Source organism: Anguilla anguilla, chromosome 1 (assembly GCF_013347855.1).
Source record: "Anguilla anguilla isolate fAngAng1 chromosome 1, fAngAng1.pri, whole genome shotgun sequence".
NCBI lineage: Eukaryota > Metazoa > Chordata > Actinopteri > Anguilliformes > Anguillidae > Anguilla > Anguilla anguilla.
In genome coordinates, this window is record NC_049201.1 from 52,796,520 (window position 1) to 52,804,253 (window position 7,734).

The following is a 7,734-nucleotide window of genomic DNA, read 5'->3' on the forward strand; positions in this document are numbered from 1 at the left end:
CTCTAGTGGAGAGCTGCTGGGGGAATCTCAACTGCCAACTGCTTCAGCACAATTGGAAGCGTACATGAGTTTCTTTGCAACCACAAACATGGACAGGGGATATAGCCATAATAATGGGCCACCCCTGTAGTTACCTTCTGATATTAATAATTGCAGCTGATTATGTTACATTTGGCTGTAGAACAGCCTCTTGTCCAATTTAGTTAAGTGATTACCTTATCTGTGTTGATTTGGGACCTGCAGATATGTCTGAGAGTTTCTCTTTGCCTATAACACACTGATTCTGTCTCACACAGCGGATCTAAAGAAGATGATCTGGAATCTTTTTTCTAAAAATAAGACTGGCAAGAGCCATACTACTTACCGCTCTATTCTGCAAACCATGGAGTGCTTTATTTAAGAGTGAATAATGGGGCTTGATTGCAGACTGTAAGCCAGCACAGTGCTTAAAATCAATTCACAATGCAATTTGCCTGAGGAATTACTATAGCAAAAACATCAGCCTTGTTGCTGGACATAATAGCAACTGTGTCAGAAGACAGTCTTAAGTGGTGCGTTGCCTTCTCACATAAACACCATTAGAGCAGCTGCTGTTGTCTCGCAGGGGTCAAAAACACTCATTCTCTACATTGGCTCTCTTTTCTGTCAGGTATGGGTTTGTCCTCCTGGATGCAGAGCTAATGGTTCAGCAGGCCACGCACTTCTGGAAAGTTCCACACACAGAGGAAGTGCTCACAGGAAAGGACCTTTGATTCCATCAGGTACTGGGAGGGGATTGTGGGAGCAGCATGATGTGTTGGCTAAGGAGCTGGGCTCATAGCTTTTAAATATCACTGAACATGCTGTGTTGGGTTTTTCTGCCTGCTGAATGCGTGGGAGTGGGGCAGTGTCTGTGCTGAGGGCAGAGACAGACGTGGTTGGAGCTTTGTGCTTCTGCAGAAGAGAGTGGAATGCTGGGTACTATGAACCGTGGATTCACAAACTTTTTTTATCGCAAGGCCCTTTAAAACTTTCATTGTATTAATTTAGTCACAATTTATCCAACACCCACCACTCACTGTGGAACCATTTCAAAATCATGTTATTTCATTATGGATATTATTTTGGAATATGGACAAATATTTCAATAATCACAAGATGATTGTTTTACATAGTCCCTATGCTGCTTGAATAGTCATGTGAATATTCATATATTACAATTGTCTCAATGGGAGACAATTTACAGGTCAGGTGACCAACCCCTTCATTTCCACTCCCTACTATTTATATATCAGCACCATGTTAACCATCAACCCCTCCAATTAGGGGTGGGCATGGTATTTATTCTGTTTTCTCGTTTTGCTCTATATCTTGCCTTGCTTCTTTATAAAGCGTCTTTGTGACAGTTCTCTGTAAAAAGCATGAAAAAAATTACTTGTATTAAATTGAATCAAAAAGTTAAACTTTTGACTCATCTGTTCAAAGAATATTATCCCAAAAAGGCTTGGGGATTGTCCTGGTGATTTTTTTTGCAAATGTGAAACAACCATTGATGTTTCTCTTGGTTAGCAGTGGTTTCCAGTTTGCTACTCTCTCATGAATTCCATTTTTGCCTAGGCTCTTTATTACTGTCAAGTCATTAACACTGGCCTCAGCTTAGGCTTGGGTGTTCTTCTGGGATCTTTTGTGACTGCCTGGATAAGTTATCACTGCACTCTTGTAGAAATTATGGCTGGCTGGCCACTCCTGGGGAGATTCATCAGTGTTCCAAGTATTCTCTATTTGGAGATAATGGCTCTCACTGTGGTTCAGTGGAGTCCCAGAGCCTTGAAAATGGCTTTTTAACTCTTTCAAGACTGATATATTTCACTAACTTTTTTCTGATCTCTTCTGGAACTTCCTTTGGACATGCATAGTGTGCTTGGAGAAACCTGCTTCACTTTCATGGTACGGTTCAATATGAGTGAGGTTTAAATTCAACGAGGCTGGCTGTGTTCAATCAGCTGAATTTAATTGTCAATTAAATTTTGATCAATTGGTTGATTGTGTAACTAAAGGGGTAATTACTTTTTCAGATTTTTTTTATTTTATTTAACCTTTAACCAGGACAACTGTGTTGAGATCAAAATCTCTTTTGGAAAACGGGGACCTGACATAAAACACAAAGTGACAAAGTCACTCAAAACAGTAGACAAGTTACAAACATCAAATGGTGGATGAGACAGCAGTGTAACAGTAATTAAAAAGCAGAGCAGAGGGTAAAGATAGGAGCATATTTCAGAGTCATGAATTACATGTTTGAACTCAGCAATTGAAAGTAATTTGTCAAGTTTAAGATTTTTTTGAAGATTGTTCCAACTGTAAGGTTCAAAATATCTGAAACCCATCTTTCCAAATTCAGTAGCGGGACAAGGGACTTAAGTCCCTTTAAAATCACTTTAAAATGACACCACTAGAGCGCATGTGATAACTATGTGTATTTGTAATCAGTAGACAGCTGAGGTAGGAAGGAAGTAGGCCAATTATGGTTAGGTTTAGGTTAGTTTTTATAAATGAATATATACCAGTGGATCAATCTATGCAGATGGAACGGTATGTTAAACAGTGCCCTCCACAAAATGATCATTTGGCTTTGAATTCTCTCTGTTTTCTTGACAAATTAGCTTTTAGGATTGGATATTGAGAACTGTTCAATAGGGAATTGTTCATCACTCATCTCAAAGCCAACAAATACTCATTTAAACTAATGTTTCACACCTCCTTTGCACCATCACCATGTGAACCATCAGAAGGCAATGGATGGAATTTGCATGACGTGCTCTGAGTTGTGCCATTCTTATTGGGAGGCGCTTCAGAGTTGGTTTCTTTTTCAAGCAATGAGTATCAGATCTTGGAAGTGTCTCTTGGAAGTAAGTCTTTGACTGTATCTCTCCATAAGAAGTGAGCTTTGTGGGTATGTTTCTTTTATACACTGAGGCTTAGAACATGCATCTCTTAAGGGAAAAAGTCTCAGACACATTCCCTATAGGCTCTGATTTTTCCTGCAGGTGATGGTGTCACCAGTGTGTGTCGTGGTGACCTCTCTGTTGACCTCATCTCCACCACATGCTCACAGCTCTTGGTGACCCATTGAAATGATGCCTCCATCTCAGGCCTCAAGAACCAGACCCTAATGATGGTGCAGTCATGGCGACAGGACCTGGTACATGGAAACTGAAGGTACACATCTACATGAGGTCTGACCACACCAGTGCCAGACTATGGCTCTGCATCCCAGGCATATGAGGCTTTCTTGACCATGACATTAGTCAGGCTTTGTTTGGCAGTGCCCCCTCTCCCAGTTAATAGTGACACTGGTGAGTTTAGCACCTGTGATCTACCAGCACCTATCACTTAGCTCTCCGGCACATTGTTTGAGGTTTCTCCTTTTGGAGATCAGTCCCAGTTGAATGAAGCTGTCTGTTAGCCTTGTCCTCAGAAATCCCACCGCTGAAGAACTTGGCCATATACGGTCTGCGACTGACAGATATTGTGTGGTAAGATTTTCTTACGTACAATATGTTCTGTTACCCAGATGAACGAAGGCAGGCCCCCTGCCTCTGAAATATCTACCAATCTACCATTTCTTTGATTAGATCCTCATGTTCATGGTACGAACACACATATGCACACTGGCCCAAGAAATATTTCTGGAGGTGCATATATTAGCATATATTTCCATTTTTAATTACATCTGGGACATCAAGTAAGCCTAATGTTCTTTTTCCCCCAAACTGACTTTTTACCTTCTTTATCTATTAGTAACTCTGTACAGATGCCTTTAAGCATCTTCACTATAAACACTTAATGCATATAACACACGTGTGTCCACACACACATACAATGCCATGCTAATTTCATGCCTTTTGGCACATTTTGCATTGAAAGTACATTTCATCAACTACTGAACAAAAAATAATCAGATATTTAACATCACTGTGGAGAAACAGTGAGTGCACCCACCACTCCAGTTACTGGTAAAACCTCTCTTAGCAGTAATAAGTTTAATCAAACATTATGTGTTCATCAGTCTCTCATTTTGTCTGGGAGAAATTCAGGACCACTTTGTCTTTCAGATTTTTTTGATGTTGGCTTTCTCACAGGTACAGTTTGTGCTGTTCAATGGATCTCAAAATGCTTTCAGCTTTGTGACATATTCTGTTCCAGAATATTCTGGTAGAGCATGGAATACATGGTCCTGAGCCATCAAAGCAGTCCAAAATCCTCACCATCCTATTGCTATTTTTCATTTTGTCAAGGGGTACTTAAAACATGGGGTTCACCCATGCTAATTTTCTTTTTGAGATCAATGAGAAAATTCATGTTAAGGAACCCTACCACTCTATTAGTTAATGTCATTACATTGTGTGTCAGTCAGTTACAGAGAAACTAAAATCTCTTGACCAAGAAAAGCACTCGACAATGTGAATTTAAAGCAAGCCCAGTAGGCCTAGTGGTTTGTGTGGTGCAACAACAGACATGACATCAGTGAGGGACCATTTAAAAGAGAGCTGCATTCTACAGATGCGAAAATCAATGAAAATCAATCAGAATTCTCAATCAAAAGTATTGTTATTGTGGCAAATTTTATCATTATAATTATTGAAATTGTGTCATCACCCAGCCCTGGAGTCAGTTACTAAGCAGTTACTCTTCACAGCATGTTAACATGCTATCATGCTAACTAGCATCATTTTGGAATTCCCTCCCTTGCTTGCTGGTGCCCAGAGGTGGAAAGTCCAGGGGTCAGAAAGTAAAAGTCCTGCCATGTGTTTCTTCCGCCCGTGAACTCAGCGAGCTGATTCTACTAATTAGTTCTACCTCCTGGTTGAAGAATAGTGCTAATCAGCAAATCCAGGTGGTTGGAACAAAACACTGGGGAGGACTTTTACTTTCTGAACCTGGATTTTCCACCTCTGCTGGTGCCTGACAATAAGGACACAGTGATTCAGTGAAGACGTGGTGAGTCGGGGGAAGCTTCTGGCTTTGTGTTCAGTGTAAACCTCACTATGAATGGAACATTGGACCCAAAGAGACCCCCAAGGTTCTGCACACCAGAACAGATGTGTTTTACTGCTTGTGAAGTAGACTGGATGAACTGCAAGACATAGCCACATAGATATACGCAGTTAAGAAGACCAGTAAGGCAGTATTACTCATTGTGAAAATGTGCGCAGCAATGGGAGGTATTGCTTCGTATGATGACTTTTATAGTGATGGAGAGTCATGCTTCATATGATAAATTTGTATACTGAGGGGGAATATTGCTTTGTATGATAACTTGTATAGCAATGGAGAGTATTGCTTTGTGTGATAAGTTATATAGTGATGGGAGTGTTGCATCCAACACCTCTACAGCAGCCTGGGGAGCAGAGTCATAATTGCAGCCAGGACACACACACACACACACACACACACACACTCATTATCAGGAATAGTGGGGGTTATGTTGAGGAGTGTGCATTTGACAGATATAAGAGAGAGAAATACTCAACATGTTTCCCACCACACCATCTCTCCTCAGCTCAGCATACACAGGTCATGCTGGTACCCCATCTGCTGTAGCACACAGACAGGTTAGCGAGGCGTCTCGCACTCCCCCTGCCCGAAGCTGACAGAGCAAGAGAGACCCCAGGGTTACAAAGAGGTCACATTTGTCACGATTCACTTGTGTGACCATGGCCCCGTTTATACTTGTTTTTATGTAACAGATTAACATATGTATGTATGTATGTATATGCATGCATGTATGTATGTATGTATGTAACATGCTTCTTCTCTTGTAACCAATGCTCTATTGCAACATAAGATCCCATGCTAAACATGCACAATGGATACCCTGCTTTTGACCTGGTTTTTAGTTTGGATGGAACACTGAGCACTCCGACCAGGAGAAAATGTAATCTCAGTGTAAACGCACAGAATTGGACATATAGCACATTAAATATCAAGTTGACACAGACAGGTACAGGAATTTGACTTATCAGTTGTATCAGGTGTGAGTGTAAAATAGTGCCGTAGTTTCCTCAGGAAGCACAGTAAAATAAATCGCATTGTGCAAACACCCATTAGTGTACTGTATGCATTTCTACATTAATATTTGCCTGCTTAGCAGACACTCTTATCCAGAGTGACATACACAGCTTACATTTTTATGTACTGAATGTTTTATAGATTGAAATTTGAAGCAATTCACATTTGAAGCAATATTGAAGCATTTCATTTAAAAAAGTGCCTTGCTCAAGGGTACACTGGCAGTAGCGTACCTGTGATTTGGACCTTCCACTAACTGCCATAGTACACTTCACAGCTGCCTTTTCCTTCATGAGCATTTCTCCCTCTTTCTCTGTTTCAGACTCTTCAGGTCCCTTGAAGAAGTTCATGTCTATGGGGAAAGGGCACCACATCCTCTTTCCCTTTCCAAACAGCAGGGCGAGGCCTCTGTCCAGGAGCTCATCCAGATGCAATTTGAGGTGGAGAACTGGCAGAGGGTCACGGCCGATGACGTACAAGCCCCTCTCCCAATAAAGTTGTGAACCCCTCAGACTGCGCACCCGTTTCAATTTCCCATGAAACACATTTACATTGATCAAAGTGTGATGTTGAAACACAGCGGGAGGCGGCCAGCTCTCGGTACATGAGGAATGAGTGTTAAATGAGCGCGGGGGGCAGCATGTGCTGCAGCGTTACCATAGAGACAACTGTGTGGTCCCAGGGTCAGGTCAGATCATCGCAGGTAGTGTCAGTCTGTTGAGAGAGAAAAAAAGAGACAGACAGAGAGAGAGAGGGAGAGAGAGATCATTGATGCACCACATGCCCTACATGGATTGAGCCATGCCTATCAGGGTTTTTATTTGAAAATGCAAAACTCTACTGGTACTGGATGTCACTGAACCACAGAACACTAAATGGCACATGGATATTAACTTCTTGTTTGCGATTCAGCATTCCTCTAATTAAACTCGGAAATGATTGTGTATACCCCGCCTCCATTCTGTGATGTGCCTACAGGTCCACTGCCAGTATAAATAGGGTATGAAGTGTATGATGCAAGATATAGGCAGTGTATTGAATAAGGCATATCCTCTTACCAGCTTGAGGATTCTTGTGTGCAGAGCAAGCTGTTTGTGTGTGTGTACATACTGGTAAGAGTAGACCAATAGGTGTTCTTGATTTGGCTCTGTCCTCCACAATTTTGAGTAAAAGTGCTTTGTACAGATCAAACTGATGGCAAGAGCAAAGTCTGGAGGCAAAAACAAACTGCCCATATCCAAAGCACTGCCCTCTGTAAAACATGGTACTGGGAGTGCTATGGTTTGAGCATATATGGTTGGACAGGTATTGGCTCACTTCATTCATGATGTAACTGCTGATGGCAGGAGCAGAATGAATTCTAAAATGTACAGAAGCATCTTATCTGCTCAAGTTCAATCAAGTGCCACCAAACTCATTGGACAGTGAATGAATATTTCCAAAACATTATGGGGGGCTATGAATAAACAGTACTTTCTACAAATTTGATTTTGAAAAAAAATAAATTGAAATATAAAAATACCTTATATAATACTTAAAATATAAAAGCAGAGAATGTGCACTTTAACCACATATGAATTGAGTGATTACTAAAATTGTTGAATACAGAGCCAAATCAAGAAGTAAAATGTCTTTGTCCCAAACATTATGGATCTCACTGTATATACTTTACATATGTATGTG

At 40.9% G+C, this 7,734-nt stretch overlaps 1 long non-coding RNA gene across 1 annotated transcript; it reads left to right on the forward strand.

Annotated features, from left to right (window-relative positions):
• The first annotated feature begins 661 nt into the window (after window positions 1-661).
• Window positions 662-7,029, forward strand: LOC118213056. Its single transcript, XR_004762336.1, has 3 exons — window positions 662-761; window positions 3,027-3,198; window positions 6,374-7,029. It is a non-coding gene; the product is annotated as an uncharacterized LOC118213056 (long non-coding RNA).
• The last annotated feature ends 705 nt before the right edge of the window (window positions 7,030-7,734 follow it).